Source organism: Desmodus rotundus, chromosome 1, assembly GCF_022682495.2.
Source record: "Desmodus rotundus isolate HL8 chromosome 1, HLdesRot8A.1, whole genome shotgun sequence".
NCBI lineage: Eukaryota > Metazoa > Chordata > Mammalia > Chiroptera > Phyllostomidae > Desmodus > Desmodus rotundus.
In genome coordinates this window covers 51,622,770-51,640,747 of record NC_071387.1, presented here as the reverse complement: position 1 = coordinate 51,640,747, position 17,978 = coordinate 51,622,770, and positions in this window count along the sequence as shown.

The window sequence follows — 17,978 nt, the reverse complement described above, 5'->3', positions numbered from 1 at the left end:
ATAGATAAATTGTGCTATATTCTGGTGATACTCAGCCATAAAAGAAAAGCTACAGATAACAGTCTGGATTAGTCACTCTTTTTTTTCTTTAATGTTGATCAAAAAGAAGACAAATAATAAAGGACATGTTTTCTATTAACTCATTTTTACGAAGTTGAAAGGCATGTGAAATCCAAACTATAGTGCTTAGAAGCGCACACATACATGGTAAGAGAGTGAAGAAAAGCCAGGAAATGATGAGCATAAAAGACAGTAGGGGGTGGGGGTGGAGCTGGGGTGGGGGTGGAGCTGGCGTGGGGGTGGAGCTGGCATGGGGGTGGAGCTGGCGTGGGGGTGGAGCTGGCGTGGGGGTGGAGCTGACATGCCCTAACACCATTCCAGACTCACGGGGGAGATGAGCCTCAAAGAATCTCACTGCCTAAAGGTGCTGAGCAATTACTTTCTAGAATCATAGCATCCCAGGATTAGAAAGAACCTTAAAGATCACTAAGATAAGTAGATCTCTAAGTTTTTTAAATTTCAATTTTCATCATTTCAAGACACTTAGAGATTTCAGTTAAGGGCTGTCAAACTTTTTACTTTGCCAAGTAAGGTATATTTAAAAACCTATTATTATCTCTCATTACCATTAAATCATAAAAGAAATGGCATTTCACCCTTACAATGTAAGAAGTAAAAAAGATATCAGAATAAACGATAGTCCTTTAAATGGAATAAATTAAGATTTATGAACCATGTTGCTCGTCTCCTTCTAGGGACTTAGTAAAAGACAAAAACTTGTAGTGGACTGTCACCAGTCCCTAGACTGGCATACAGTGACCCTTGACCTCATCTACCTTTCATCTCACGCTGTAGCCATTTCCCCCAAATCTGTGAAAGTTGTCGCTAGAGCCTATCTTCTGGGGAATGAGAACTCCCTTCTAATGCCATCTCTTCATCATTGAACATCAGCAACTGTTTGGACGTTCTTCTGTGTGTTAAACCTAATTCCAGTTCTTTGACTTTCACTTATTGGTTCTGGACCAGCAAATGCACATACTGTGTAGGACGTTCAGTTTTCTACTTGTCAGCCTCCAGGTTTCAGCAGCACACTATTCCCCCTGACACACACTCCACGACCCCTGCTCCTCCTCGTGTTTAAACATCCCAAGTCTTTTGTATATATATGAAGTTCTGTCCGGAAAAAGTCTCACCATTGTTAACATAACGAGAATGGTTTGTGCAACATCGATGTAACCTGGCATCCAAGGAGAGTGGACTGGAATGTACATGTGTGAACAATGATGACTTCACTGTACTATCAGAGGGGGTGGTAGACACCATTGAGTGAGCTTGTGTACTCTGTAGCTGTCTCATTCAAAATGACTGAGCAAGCAGAGCAACAAATCTGCATCAGATTTTGTGTGAAGCTTGAACATTCCCCCACAGAAACTATTCAGATGATTCAGAAGGCCGCAGCTATGCAACTGGTGATGGGCAGCTTCCTCACGACAACATGCCCACTCCTACATCACATCTTGTGCAAGGTTTTTTTGTGAAACGTCTAATCACCCAGGTGACTCAGGCCCCCTACAGCCCAGATTTGGTGCCTGTGATGTCTGGCTTTTTCCAAACCTAAAATCACCTTTGAAAGGGAAGAGATTTTAGATTGTCATTGAGATTAAGGAAAATACAACAGGGCAGCTGATGGTGATTGGGAGAATTGTGTGAGGTCCCAAGGTGCCTACTTTGAAGGGGACTGAGGCGTCATTGTCCTGTGTACAGTGTTTCTTGTATCTTGTATCTTCTTCAATAAATGTCTCTGTTTTTCATAGTACATGGCTGTGTACTTTCTGGACAGACCTTGTCACTCTGCTTATAGTGTTCCACTTTGTCTACATCCACTTAAAAAAAATATGGTATTCCAAACTGAGTACAAGCTTCCAAGTGGCCTGTCAGCCCAGTGGAGAGTAGACCCATCATCTCTCTTATTCTAACGTTATGTTTCTCCACCCAATACAGCCTAAAATTTCCCACATCACCCCTCTGATTCTTATTAACTCATCTGGTGAAAATAAGTTCAAATTCCAGTGTGACTGTAGAAACTGGTTGGTCATAGAAAGATAGGTTAGCAAAGCTTACGATTTGACAAAATATGAGAGTGGCCAATTATTTATTTTTTAAATGCTCAAAATGTACCTAATTTGTGGTTAGTCTGCATATCTCCACATGTCCAAAAATATACCACCAGCGAGGAGGAGGACCCTGGATGTTTTTCAGAGGAGTCTCGGCTTGCCCGTCCAGGGATGAAACTCTGCACCATCAGTCCTTGCTGACTGCTCACTGGCTCCACCTACTGGCATTAGGGTCTCTTGCAGCTTCTCTCATTCTCTGGAACTGAGACTCAGCTCTCCCATATGCAGTTTACAGAATTTTTCTCCCTTCTTAGAAAATCTAAGTGATGTAAACTTCCTACTCACAGTCTTCTGTAACCCATGTGATGCATGAAGTTACAAAAGTCCCACCAGCAGCAGCTTGGTGTATCAGTAGACAATACCTTGGTTTGCCTGGGCCAAGACACATGAAGATAAAATGACTAAATATCTCTACCCATCCTGTGCCTAATGAGAAAGTAAAACAATTTACAAAGAAATTAAATTATTAATAAAATTACCAACTTTAATTTGTACTATTAAAAGATTGTGTACACACACACATACACACACACAGGGTCTGTCCAGGAAGTACCCAGTCATGTACTATGAAAAACAGAGACATTTATTGAAGAAGACACACAAGAAACACTGTACAGAGGACAATGACACCTCAGTCCCCTTCAAAGTAGGCACCTTGGGGCCTCACACAGTTCTCCCAACTGCAGCATGACGTTCCTTCTGCTTTGGGAGCAGAAGCCGCAGAATGAATTTTGCCAGGACATGTTTCATGCCAAGATCCTGTGTCAAAATCTCAGACCCAGAAGTTTTTGGAGTCCCCTGATCAGCTTCTAGATCTCGCACTGTCAGTCGCCGATCTTTGTTGATTGCAGCCCAACACTCTCAGGTGTTCTGCTTGCTGCAGGCCTCCCAGAAGGTGGATCGCTTTCAACAGATTCTCGACCATCTTTGAAGCTTTTGTGCCACACTTTTATTTGTGCTGTGCTCATCGCATCATCCCAGAAAGACTTCTGAATCATACGAATAGTTTCCAGGGAGGAATGTTCAAGCCTAATGCAAAATCTGATGCAGATTCATTGCTCTGTTTGCTCATTTTGAATGTGACAGCCACACAGTACACATGCTCACTCAACAGAGTTACCACCCCCACTGACTAGTACAGTGAAGTCATCATTGTTCACACATGCACATTCCAGTCCACTCTTCTCGGCTGCCAGGTTACATCTATGTTGCGCAAACCATTCTCATTACATTAACAATGGGTGGACTTTCTCCAGACAGACTCTGTACAAAAATTATAACTTATCCCAGCCTCTAGTGTTTAGCAATATATTGTTAAGTATATTCTTATTATATATATATATATAATTCAATATATGTATCCTATTTTATATTTAATAGTCACTCATGATCCAAACTAAGCATTTTGTGGAGAGATAGTGTAAAATAGAGAGGGGGTTCTTTGTCCATATTCAAAAAGAAGAAAATATTGGTTTTCATTAAATATTCTCTAATCTATATATAAAGTCAAAAATGTACTGGCATAAGATTGAGATATTTATGCATATTGTATATTGTATTGTATTATTTGTATTATTGTATTATTTATAACCACCAAACCCAAGCTTATTCTCTGTTTTACTCCTCCGACTCTTGAGAAGTCTCCTTCTCTGCAGACCACCATTCACTCCATTGCCATCACTCCATGGAACTCGCTCAGGGTGTTGTCATACCCGTAGAGTCAATCGGATACAATGGTTGAAAAAAGACAAATTTGAACCGTCAAGAATTACATGCACTTCTGTCCCACTGCAGTCTGACTCGTCCCTCTAACAGCACCTGAGCACCTCCCGCACGCACAGCTGTCATGGGCACGAGGGAGGTCGTAGTGAGAAGGATAGGTCACCCTGCCCTCACAAGTAGTTGTATTTTAGCTGAGAAACAGACAGTAATAAAGTCCCACATAAATAAAATATTTCAGGTAAGGATAAGAACTATACAGATAATTTTTAAAAAGCTGGGTAGAGGAGAGAGAGTGCTGGGTGGGGAGAAAGGGAAGGAAATATTTTAGGTAGAGTGAGATGCAGATCTAAAAGCTGCCCCATTTTCTGTTACTCTAACAGCGGCCTTTGCTGGCTTTCATCCATGACTACATCCTCCCTCTTCCTCCTCCACCTCTGGAGGGAGAAGAAAGGGAAGGAAGATCAAAGGACACATGACTGAGTGGTATTCCCGGGACTCAGTGAGACTAATCGCGACTTCAGTTAAAGAAAGAGGAGGAGCAAAGAGCTGCCAGGAAATCACTTTGGCCTCAGCTGCCAAAGAAGAGAGGGTAGACCCCAAGAAGGAAGGTGGTACAGAAGAAACCTAGTGCTTCAGGGGGAGGACAGAAAGGAGGCCTGGGAGAGGAAGAGCTGCGGGCCTGGGGTTGGATAACAGCAGTGGGGGGCTGTGAAGGAAAGGGGGGTGTGAGATCTTTGTGATGCACTCATTCCTTCTTTACTGTGAGCCTGGCTACTGTGAGGATTTGCTTCCTTCACTTGGCAAAATGCATGACAGACTGATTAAAGAGGCATTGAACCAAGGCTTATTAACCTGGGGTCTTCTGATCTCCAAGAGATGAGGGTCTTTGAACAGAGCATAAGAGGTTCAAGAATTTCAATGTTAAAAAAAAAGGTGAGGAGGGAAGAGAGGAAGGGAAGGAACAAGGAAAGAAAAAATAACCACAAAATACTGAGAGCAGCCCTGGCTGGTGTGGCTCAGTGGATTGTGTGCCAGCCTGCAAACCAAAGGGTCACTGGTTCAACTCCCAGTCAGGGCACAGGCCTGGGTTGCGGGCCAGGTCCCCAGTGGGGAGTATACAAGAGATAATCACACATTGATGTTTCTCTCCCTTTCTCCCTCCCTTCCCCTCTGTAAATATAAGTGAATAAAATCTTTAAAAATTTTTGAGAGCATAAAATACATCTTTATTTTTACTAACTTCTAACTAAAATTAAGCAGTCTCATCCAATATGACTGCAGGCTACAAACACCACATTACAATTGTTGCAGGTATCAGATACCTTGAAATACCATTTTGCTCATTACTATTCCAAAATTATAATGGGCAGGAGGCCTACCCCTGCTTCTCATTTTACCGCATTAATACAGGAGCACATACATTACTATATCTCACATTTTCGTAAATATTCTAATGACTACATTTCAGTATAGTTGGATTACTTTGTTATCCTAGGCACTGTGGCGTATGTATTTAAATATATAATGCTGAGGAGTTCAGAAGCCTCCGCAGACTCCAAAGTGGCTAAGAACCCCTATATTAAACTCTGCCCAGAGCTTGATTGGGAAGAACAGAATCCTTCAAGTCATTCGTGCCAGGGGAGAACTGCCTAAGAACAGACAGGACCACATTCAGTCTGTGGCTCCAGACACTCAATTTAGGGGCGATTAATAATGATCACTATTCTCCTTTCTAGTTGACTTGGGAGCATTTCATCCTGAGGGTTTGGGCACCGTCAGACATTTCCGGGGAAATAGTGCCACCTGGTGGCCAATGTTCTTCCTCTGCTGCACTCTTCCATTTGTCTTGTGGTCAGCAACATTCATAGCAAAACACATTGACATTTAGAACGGTCAGTGCTTATAGCTCTACCCAGCTTCTTTCCACTCACTGCATGTGTCCAGTCTTGCCAATTCCCCATCTCACAGATTTGATGTATGATAGTACTCAAGCAATGTTCTGCAGAATCACGCTTTCTGTTTCCTTTATAGAAATGTTCAGCAGGGGACAGTGATTGGCAGTGTTTGAATTTCAATTCTCACAAGGCTTCAATAATGGTGAAGGTCTCTCTCCCTCAAAAAAAAATTCATTTGTGATAGTGCTTGGAGCGTTTCAAATGCAAGGTGCAAAAAGACATAGGAGGGCTGTGGGAGGAGTCCATTTCCACCTGTCCGAAGGCTTCAGGTGGCATTGATCTTAGTAGACTCCGGGTTTCTGACACACTAATCCTGGATTTGCTTCCAAATTTCGGTCAACTTGTCCTTGACTCGTCAGTTGCGGTACTGGCTCCTCGCTGAGCTCTGCCATTTCTCCTCCCCTCCCCAAACACTTCTCATGACTTCCGCTGCTCCCTGTCCAGCCTTTCCTCTCAGATTACAGCAAAAGCCTCCTAACTGGTCTCCTGTTCCCCATGTGTGTCCCCCTGAGCTCATTCTCCACATTCAGGAAGAGCGATTCTGTAATGACACAGGTGAAATCGTACCACTCCTCTGTTCAAAATCCTTCTCACCCAGAGTAAAATAAAAGTCTTCCCAATGTCCTATAAGGCCCTGTATTCAGGCCTGCAGATAATTCTCTGATCTCATTTCCTACTACCTTCACCTCCACCGACAATACAGGCATCTTTGCTGGTCCTCAAACAATCCAGGCATGTTTGTCTCAGAACATTTGCATTTGCCGTTCCATCTGCCTAAAACACTGTTCCTCTAGGTACCAACATGGCTCATTCTTCCACTTTCACAGAACCAGACACCGGCACCCCTACTTTATTTTATTTTTTTTCTCCATAGCACTTATCACCACCTAGCATTGTTTTGTATCATAAGTAATAATTGTGGTCTCCCTCTTCCTGCTAGAATATGATCTCCATGAAAATAGTGATTGTCTCTTTAATTAATTACAGCATGCCTAATGTCTAAAAATGTGCCAGTCACAGAGCAAAAATTCCAGTGTTTGCTGTAGGAAAGACTCCTATTTCCTGCCATTGGATGATCCCATTCTACCCAGTGGGTGGGCCTTCCTTCCCTGCCTGCAGGAGGTCTGTCCCACCCCCACTGCAGACCCTCCAGGCCTGTGAGGTCTCGGGAGGATTCTCTCACGTTCTGAGCTGTAGCACGTTTCTCTGCTGCGTATAGTGGCCTGAATCTACTTCCATGCCAAATTTGAACCAACTTGGGGACACAGGGATCACTAAATTGGAAGACTTGACTGTGATTACTTTGGGGAAGTAACAGTACGCAAATTGACAAATGCTTGTATAGGGTGGCTATGCTTAAGTTTCTCCTTCAGAGCTTTTTGAAAATACCAATGTTGAGACCCTTCCACTAAAGACTTCTGGTCCAGTTAGTCTGAGCTAGAGGGTCAGGTATCTGTGCATCTTTTTAAGAGCTACCAGGTGATGACTTTACAACTGACAAAGCATTCTCATGCATTTTTGCACGTGCTTCTCACTACATCCATGTGACTGTTGGGATGGTTGATGTTTTTGTCCCCATTTTGCAGGAGATCCAAGAGGATAACTTACTTGGCAGCAGGAAGTCTAAGAGCTAAGCTCCAAATCCAGTTCTGACTCCAAATCCACCATATACTCTGGTGGACTTTTCCCCTCCAGAGTGTAGCAAAAGTCATCCCTAAACAAGGCTATACACCCATGCATAACAACCTCTGCTCCTCCTTAATAACACATTGCTAATTGCATTTTATTGTCTGTCTTCTCCATTAGACTGCAAAACTTGAGAACAGAGGCCAGCTTGCTTTATACGCTCAGAGCCTAGCACATTTTAGGCCCTCCACAAGTTATTTATTGAATGAATGAATGAATGAACGAACGAACGAACAAATAAACAAATAAACAGAGCCATCGTGCCATTGGCCCAGCTGTTCTACTGTTCTCAGCAAGTTCATTGTCATTTTGGTGGTTCTTGTCTTGCGATGACTACACTGCCCAGAGAAAAGTTACACTCACATGCTGGCTTTACTCCAGGGTCATCTGAGTTCATCTTTTTCCCAGTTCAGAGGAGCTTCCAGGAACCTTCTTTCTTTCCTTTTCCTCAGAACATTTCTGCAGCTGAAAGATTGACTGAGCCATTGGCATGAAGAAATTAAATTTATGTCTGCTCAGAAATCCCCAGCCAGCAGCAGCTTTGTCATAAGTAGGTCTCAGTGGAATAATTCTCTTTCCCAGCAAGTCAAAGAGAAGGGAAGAATGATATTCATTAAGATGTTTCAGTAATCGATGTCTTTCCAGATGAAGCTAATGGCTCCCCAAACACCAGGAAAATCCCTTCACCTCCCGTCAGTGTTGTGAGGGTCACATTACCAAGTCTGTGACCGGAGCCTGTGGGCCGGCGTTTCTCAGCCTTGGCCCTGTTGACTTGGGGGATGGGCAATTCTGTATTCCAGAGGGCTGTCCTGTGCCTCGTGAGACTGTAGCGGCATCCGTCACATCTACCCACAGATGCCGGTCACTCGCGCGCACACACAGCGCCTTCCCCCATGATGACTAATTGTGTCAACTGTCCTGGACCACAATGCCTGGCAGTGTTGTCAAACATTATGCTGGATGTCCCTGGAAGGGTGTTTTGCATGAGATTGACATTCCAATTGGTGGACTTTGAGTAAAGCAGATTGCCCCCTACAAAGCGGGTAGGCCTCATCTAACTAGTTAAGGCCTAAACAGAACAAATGACTGCCCCCCGGCCCCAAAGCAAGAAGGAGTTCTACTAGCAGACAGCCTTTGGACTTGAACTGTACCATCAGCTCTTCCTCGGTCTCCAGCCTGATGGTCTTTCACCTTGAACTGCAGATGTTGGACTTGCCAGCTCCACAAACATGTGAGTCCATTCTTTAAAATCTGTCTCTTTGTGTGTATAAAGGTCTCATTGGTTCTGTTTCTCTAGAGAATTGTGACTAATCCCCCCAGTACCGATATTCATCACCCCCAGAATGTCCCCAGGCGTTGCCAAAGGATGCCTGGGGAGCAAGATAGTCTCAGTTTGATCCACAGCTGTGCACAGACGAGGCTGGCACTCTCTCAGGGCACAGTTCCTAGAGAGGCTGACCTGGCTAGAATAGTCTGGAACCTAGAGGAAGCTAAAATATCTCCTGGGAGGTGTTTTCTACATGTGATTGGGTTCGAGTTTGGCCCAAGCCTGACCTAAAAGCAGAGGTCTCAGGAATCTCTGGAATGGCTTAAGCTAAAACTCATCAGCCCTCACCTTGAGCCATAAAATCCTGTCTTCTAGAAGAACTGTATTATATGTGCCTGAATTTTACTTCAAAGAGAAATGTAGGTGATCCACCTTTGAGTCCAGTCCTTACAAGCTCTCTCATTTACAGGGCTGTCTCTCAATTCCTTTGAAAAATAAAGTATTACTTGGAAAAGATGAGCCATAAAGTAGCTAAATTAAGGTAGATTTTGAATGCTTATAGAGGGCACCTGAGAGAATCAGTTAAAAAAAAAAAGCAAAGACAAATAATACAGTCACTATTCCTGAGTTGTGGACCTAAGTAGCCCAAGTCCTTTCTGAACACGGTGCTGGGTGACTCCCAAAGCACCTGCGCTGATGGCAAAGATGCTCCCTTCAGAAGTGAATGTGAAGGGTTCATTAAATGAAATGGGAGTGTGAGAGCAGGCAATATTTCTGAATTTGTATATTATTTTAAATGTGGCTTGAACTATATTCTTATCATTAAATAAACATCACAAGGAGACATTTGGCTACTTTGCCTGTATGTATAAAAATTTAAGTAACCAAATAGGCCCAAAGGCACTTAGGGGGATTCTCTCATTGGCAGAGGGACGAGCCCCATGGACTCAAGCATGCACAGCATCTGTCAGGGCAGAGGGTCCCCAGCACAGCAGCCCTCTCTCATTTCTCCCTCTTGTCCCTCGGCTCTTCTCCTCTTTACTTTTTTCTCCATGTCCCTTTCCCATTTTTTTCATCCTCCTCTTCTGCTTCATTCTCTTACTTTGTCTTCTCGTTCTCCTGGCTTTGTTCACTCCCCTTCCTTCCTTCCTTCGTAGCCCTTGCAAGCGTGTGCCTTTCAAACAGCTCCAGCCCCGTAGTTGCATGCACCCATTCTTGTTCTCTTGTCAAACTCTGATGGGAGGATGGGAAGAAACATAGAGGAAGAGGTAGAAAAAGTCAGTTCTTGATAGGTCACTGAGAAGGTCAGAGTGTGGGAGCATACACAGGGATGGACAAGGTGTGGGAAAAGTTGTGCAGAGGGTGGTCCCCACCATGAACTTGGTAAATATCGTTCATTGTCTCCCATGTGAATCTCAAAATGGAGCTCCCCACCACATAATTTCAAAAAGCAAACAGAAAAACCAAAGGAAAGGTTATATCTTAGCTATTCGTTCTACTGCAGGTATGAATTTGTTGCAAGAATCAACATTTTTTCTTTTTAAATCAGATGAATTTGGCTAAGCTCCCACCCACCAGGAATAGTGAATATTTTCTATTGGGTTTGTGGAAACCACTTTCTCACTCATGGATCATAAAATGTGCTGCAGAAGCTTAGCTGTCCATAAAATTGAGGTGCCTGGGCCCTTAATTTTTAGTTCACATGGTTGCCAAGTCAATACCCACTCCCCAAGCCCCACGACCTTCTGAGGCAGGTGCTACTGCTTCACCTCATACTCCACACATTCCAGGAGCCCCACCCTCCCCACCCCACCCCCACGCTACTTCCCATCCCACCCTGATTTTGCCCTGCTAACACCTGCCGTGTTTTCCCTCTGGAGATTCCAGCTCCGCTCTTCCAGGAGCTAAGGTGTTTTCTCCTTCTTTTCCTCCTCTCCTCCTCTTCCTCTTTTCTCCCCCTCCCGTTGTTGCTGAGGAGCTGGGTGTGAGGAAAGGGGAAACAGTTGTGAGAATGAGACTAAATTAATGCCTCGGTAAGTTATTCTCCCATACTTCTATTTTCTGATTTCCAGACTTTGGTGAGTTTTCTCAAAAGCTGCTTGAAATACTTGAACAAACTGTTAGGTTATTTTTACCTTATTTTTTTAATCTCAGTTATTTTTTGGTATTGTTTCTGGGCTTGCATAATTTCTTTTTTTAAGGTTATACACTTATAGCTATTCTTTTTTAAAAAGGATTTCATTTCTATTTAGTGAGGAGAAGGGAGAGAGAGAAACATCATTGTGTGGTTGCCTCTCACACTCGCCCTACTCGGGACCCGGCCTGCAGCCCAAGCATGTGCTCTAAACTGGGAATAAAACCTGCGACCCTTTGGTTCATAGGCTGACACTCAATCCACTGAGCCACACCAGCCAGGGCGCATTATGTCTTTATTATTTTTTCTTTTGTTCCCATGAAAGAAAGGTGCCTGAAATGAATAGGCCTGGAATTAGGATAAATGTTGCCCTGCTCTCCCCTGGGTGTGTTTATACGTTTTACCTACTTTTCTCCGGGTCCTTTCCTAATATGTGTGATATATGGGTGTTCTAAAAGATCAGTCTTATGAATACTTGTTTCCTTAATGTATTTAAAAGAATGCACGTGGGATCAAGTCAACATCTTCCTGAGGTTAACTCCAAAGTCATTAAATGGCCAGAGCCACTTGTTGCCTTAGAAGGCAAGAGTCTGGAAGACCAGTCTTGGAAGTTTTTCCTTTAGAAAACTCCGTCTGTTCCTTCTTTTCGCCCCCTGCTGTCAGCGCATTGGTCTGGACTCGTGTGACTCTGTCTAGGGGACTGAGACAGTCTCTGTTATTCCTGCCTGCAGCCGATCTGCCAGTGGCCTGCCCACACCCCCTCCCTTACTTCTCATCACACCCTCTCCGCCCCCTTACCCGCAGGTGCATCTTTGTCCGGGGGTTTCTCCAATGCCCCCAAAGCCTTCCTGGCGCCCACGTGGTAGGCTGCAAGTTCTGGGGACCCATAAGCCCCTGCCCCCAGGAATTGACCCCTGACTGGTGGGAGTTCACTCATAGGAGCCCGGCTCCTGGAGCCCTCAGGTGGAGCCCTCTGAGGTGTACGTTTCTGCACTGGCTCCCTGAGTCCTGCAACGAGATGAATCTCCAGTGATGCACAAAGATGAGCAGCTTGATGACGAACCTGGCTGCCTTCCATCCTGTCTTTCTCCCTCACCCCCATACTAGTATTTCCTGGCATCACCCCCAAAATCAGTTATGTTCACTTGGATCTTTGTTTTAGGGCTGACTTCTGAAGGAACTCACTCTGACACTGCTTCTCATGTTTACCCCCCCAGAACCATTGAGGTACCGTCTCGTTACATTCAAATTTCTTTAAAAGTTCAAGGAGATTTTTTTTTTAAACTTTGCAAACATCAGCACCTCCACTTAGAAATCCTTGGCAACTTCAGCAGTTAAACAAATGGTCGTGGTTTATGGCTGAGACTCTGTACCACGTGGCCTCTCTCTACACGCTACAATCCTGCTGCCTACAACTCCCGCTTACAATGGAGGTTTCCACCCTTTGAAGCACTCACCCATTCCCGAGGGGCACAATGCTCATCTTGACCCCCACGCATCTGCTGGCACTGCTCCCCCCCATGAATGCCCCTCCCCCCACTTCAGTGTATCTAAAGCTGCCAACCTTCATAACCATCATCCCTTCTCTGAACCTTCTTGCTGAACACACCGTGACTTTGGCACTTTGCCTCGACTTCTTAATTCTGATATTTACCATATTTTGTTTACTCCTATCCTGGCCTTCCCATCTGGACTGTAAAATGCTCCTGGGGAAGTTGAGCCACTTTCTCTAATACCCAGAATTCAGCTCCACACACAGTAGATAATGAGCCAAAATTTGAACTCTGCCATTTATTAACTGTGTGACCGCACATGATATATGTGTCATCTCTCTGGGCTTGTTTCCTTATTTGTGATATACTTGTGATATATACAATACTTCCTACATAGAGTTGTGGTAATGGTTTGATTGACATAATAAATATGAAAAATTCTCTAACATCTATCAAATATTATACAAAATTAGTCATGTTAAGTGGTTGGCAGATACCAGCTGCTGGAAATGGGAATCATAAAGTGACATAAGACTAGCTGTTCCCTGGAGATAAAGAATGTAAATATCAGGAAAAAATAATCAAATATATACGTGTGTGTGTGTATGTAACATTGAGTTTTATAGAACCAACTCCTGAGCAATAGACAGCATAATCATATCTACTTATATATTCATTAATCTACTAAAGCATTTACTTTTGATGTCAGATCATTTTTCGTTCCTGCTCAGAACCCTGAGGTAACTTGTCTTTTCACTCGTAGTAAAACCTAAAGTCCTTAAAATGGCCTAAAAAATCTTCCCACTATCTACTAACTGCTCCTACCCTCCCGACCTTGCTCCCTGTCGCTCTTCTCCCACAGCTGACTCCAGCCACACCGGCCCCTCCCTGCCCCTCAAAGACACTAGGCGTGTGGGGTGCCGATTCCTGGCTTGGGTCCTTCGCGCTAGTTCTCTCCGCTGCCTGGATGGCTCCTCTACCAGACACGCTTGGCAGACTCCCAAACCGCTCGGGTCTTTCTTCAGATCTCTCAACAAGACCTACTCTGACCACCTCGTTTAATATTGTAACTTGCCCACCCACCCTGATTCTCTCTTTACACAGCTCTCTTTTTGACTGTAGTATTCTAACATATCGATCGTACCATGAATGTATCTGTTGTTTGTTTTTGTTTGATATTTATCGGCAAAGAGTCTTAGTTTTGTTCACTAATATATCCCAAGTGCCTAGACCGGTGCCTGAGACAGAGTAACCTCTGGATAAATATAGTTGCTAAGTTTGTTGACTAAGTTCTTACTGTATGCCAGTGAATAAAATGGCTCTGGTCCCTACACTTGTGGAATTATAGTTTAGCGACAACGCTCATTTTAACAAATATTACTGACAACCAATTACATGCTAGGCAATCTGTCAGGCCTTGGAGATATTGCAGCAAACAAAAGACAGTTCCCTGCTCTCATACAGCTAATTCTTGTGAAAGGATTGGATGACGTTATAAAAGTATGTGTATTAATATACATGAAGTTATCAGCCACCAAACTGAGAACTCTGGATTGTTATTTTAGTGCCCCTGTCTTGTGGGCAGGCGCTAAGAGCTCCCTGCCACGCACACACTATCTCAACAGCGCGGTGTGCTGGATCAAACACTGGGGTGTGCAGCTCCCCAGAACCTCACTTCCACTTTCAATGCTAAACCATATTTTGATTCAGTAACTTATATAATTTATGGTCCAAGGAGTGTTTTTGAGGCCTTAGTGCTTCGAGTTGCTAAATACTAGATAGTAACATCAAAGACTACACGGCAGAAATTAATCTAGTCACCCAAAATAGAAAAAGGGCAGAGGGTTAGGCTTCTAAAACCATGATCATGGTTCTGGTCTTCCTCCTGGCCTTGCACTAAACTAGTCATGTGACTGTGGCAGGTGAGTGCTCTCAGGTCCCCTTCCAACAGAGAACCTACTGGGTACCTGAGAGGTGTGGTTGGCTGAAAGCCTGTGGTTCTCTTATCTTCAGGATTTACCACAGCATTCAAAGCAAGTCACCGCCCTGACCTGTGTGCCTCAGTTGGTTAGAGCATCATCCCGTGGACCAAAAGGTTGTGGGTTCAGTTTGCAGTCAGGCTCATACCCAGGTTGCAGGTTTGATCCCTGGTCGAGGTGCATATGAGAGAGAAACCACTCGCATCAATTTTTTTTTTTCTCTCTCTCTCTCTCCTTTCCTCTCTCTCTCTAACACCAATGGGGGAAAATGTCCTTGAGTGAGGGTTAAAAAAAGGTAAAAAAACAGTCTCCTGGGGCTTCTCCAAACCAACAACAGAACGTGGCTGGGGTGTAAGAGCCAGGACTTTCCCTCCCAACTTGGGACCCTTCCAGTGGTCAGCCTTTGCTTTGAGGCTCCTACTGGCCTGCCCAAATCTTCCTCAGAGCCTTTCTCCAGGTCTCTTCCTGCACGGCCCTTCCTTCCCACAGCGAAGGCAGAACTTCTCCCAGTAACCCCTTTCCCTCTTTCCTTTATCACTCACAGGCAAGTCCCTGCATAAATCTCTTACATTTCTAACTCTGTCTTTGCTTTTTCTTCCCAGAAAACTTGAAATAACACAATTGGTGTCTGTAGTGGTTCCAGAAAGCTGGCAATGAGATGGGATTTTGAGACTGTATCACTCACTGTGGGCTCCAAGGGGATCACCATCCAAGTGGTACGTGGGGCACAGCTAGTCCTTGGCACAAGGTGGTTGCTCAACTACTAAAGAAAAACACCTCCACTGATGACCAGGAGGACATCTGCTGAAGAGGACGGCCTTTGCCGGTGCAGTGGTTCAGGCATTGGGAAGTTGTGTTGTGGGCGGGGGGCGTCGCGATGTCCATAAGGATAGTGGAGCTGGGGGTTTCCTGCGGTGGTGATGAGAACTAGAAGCAGTTAGTCAAAGGCAAGTGGTAGACCCAGAGGCATGTTTGGGAGCTTACAAAGAGGACACCTTGAAGAGCAAGTCATGAGTCTCCCAATTCTTTTAAATGTTCAGCCAAGGTGGTCTGTTACACTGAAACCAGTAACCTCGTTGGGAAAACTTGAGACCCTGAAATGTGGATGAAGATTTTGGCTCTGCTGAGCGCCCCGGCACTGCAGAGCTTGCGGAAACGGCCCACACGTCCTCATTAAGAGTTGGACCTTCCAGTGCAGGGAGACACTGCACAGGCTTCTCCCTGCAGGACAACAGCTCCCCCGAGCCCCTGCCTTCAGGAGCTGCCCCCACTGCCTCTCCTGCTGGCCAGGCCAAGAACTGGTGTTAAATCCAGCATAAGCCAGCTGAGGCATACTCGTCCTGCTGAGTGAGAAAAGCGATTATACCCCAAAGGACCTGCAAGAATTGGCCAGCATATACACCATCAAGAGCAGAAGAGTACCTAGGTACTGGATTATGAGGTTGATTGACCAAGGGATTCAAAGGTAAAAGTAAACAAACAGAAAAGCATTGACTTGGGGTCAGTGTTTTGGGACTTAGTATTTAACACCATAGCAAGAACCCTGGGAGGCAGGACAAACACATTGCTACGTGGCTTTTCTAAGCCTGGGGAGCAAAGGTGAAATGCCTGGGTTGTCATAGCAGATGGTAGAATAGGATAAAAAACAGACACAGAATAGGATCAGAAACAGTTCATATTCCTTGGAATGAACAGTAATGTTAATTTACACTTTTGTACCAGGGCTACGTTAGCTCAGCCACCTTCTTTCTTAATGTAATCCAGAGATCTGGGCCATCCGGACATTCCGCAGAGCTTCGATCCATTACATCAGTACAGTAAAGACATGGCTTGTAGCTAGAGACCTTGGTGAGAAACATGTATTCAAGAGGGTGGGAGACAAACTACAGAGATTCAGGGATGGGCCACTTCACTGAAGCTTTCAGAAAACCGAAAAGCTAGGACTAAAAAATGAGGTGCATATTTTTAGGGTCAGAGGCATGTCACGATGTCCCCTCCAAAGTAAAGGCACATTGTCTCATTTTGCATTCCCTAACACAAAGAAGGAAGCGCAGTGCCCGGTGGGCCTCTTCAGCTTCTAGAGGCCACATATTGCCCATCTAGAAATTCTCTTCCACTCATACACGAAAGGACATGGGAGGCTGCTGGCTTTAAGTGGGGCCTGACTCAGTGAGGTGCTGTACAGCAGGCCCCAGGTGGTGAAAGGAGCCTGCTCACTTAGACCAGGAGGTCTGGAAGGCACTGTGGGGTGGGAGGTGACAGTGGTGGGAAGAGATGCAGTTCAGACCAACTAGGAGGACCACAACCCAGGGCCTTGGGGTTCCAGAGCAAGGTCAAGCCGTCTGGACTGAAGAATTACACACATCTCAAGAAACAGCTCCTGGCGTGTTGCTGAGCCCTGATGGAGAATGCTTGACTGTGCAGTGCCGAGGGCCATCCATCTATAACTGCCTGTGCGAGCTGAGTTGTTTTACCTGTCGATTCAGAAAGCCAGATGGACCCCGCAACGATCCACTGTAAAATGGAAGCGGTGTGTCAGGGACTGGGCCCCAGGAAGACCGCAGGGCATGAGTGAGCTGCGTGAAAAGGGAGCACAGACCTCCACGCGGCCCACGTGATGGCACAGCCCCCTGCCTCTGCTCCCATCTTGGCCACGGAGCAGGGAGCCGTACAAATAGCTGAAGGAGGAAGAAAAAGCCCAAGCACAGCATTCAGATGAGTTGGCTTGGTTTGGGGGTGCAAATGAAACTGGACTGCGTCATTTGGGCCTCGGTCAGGCTGAAAGTCAGTGAAGAGAGAAAATCTGCCCAACAGCCAGGCCGTGTGCACGACTATCCAATAATGCAGAAGAAGTGGCGCAGTGTGGGCTATGGCTTGTGGGTCACATGACCTCCTTTGCGGTGTAGTGTGTCCCCCGTTCAGGCGCTGTGTTATGTGGCATCCAGGCCGAAGCATGAGGCACCGCACGAACTTCTAGGCAGTGGTGCCGGCTCGGGCTCTGCGGGCAGCGAAGGCAAGGCAACTGAACAGGACTGTCCCTGTGAGGAGAAACTGCGGCTCTTCCCGAATGAAAGGAGCCCGATGTCATCGACTTGCCAGCAGGTGGCGTGTTGGTCCCTTTGGGAAGTAGTGTCGTATCGGGGTCTCAGCGATGGTTCCGATGCTGGCAGGTTCTACTTCAGGGAGGCTGTAGTTAGATGGGCGAGTGGAAGTTCATGCTATTGTAGCCCCCATCCCTGCCGTGCCATTTGTGTACCCATCGTGTCGGTTTTAGAGCGCCCCATGCGGAAAGCTGACTGGTGTCGAGGGGCTGAGCCATTTTGTCTACTTGGTTGTTCAGCGTTTGCAGTGAATGCCTTTCAATGGGTATTAACATGTGAAAATGCTCACATTTCGCATCCACTCCCGTATGTCCATCCACATGTCTTTACCTTGGACCTCCTTATCTCCCATTGTCCTTTTCCTTCCAGGCCTCTGACAGCTGTGTGAGCCACTGGCCAATGATTAGAGGATTGGTTCCCAGGAATCCCTGTGGATACCAAAATCCATGGATGCTCCAGTCCCATGT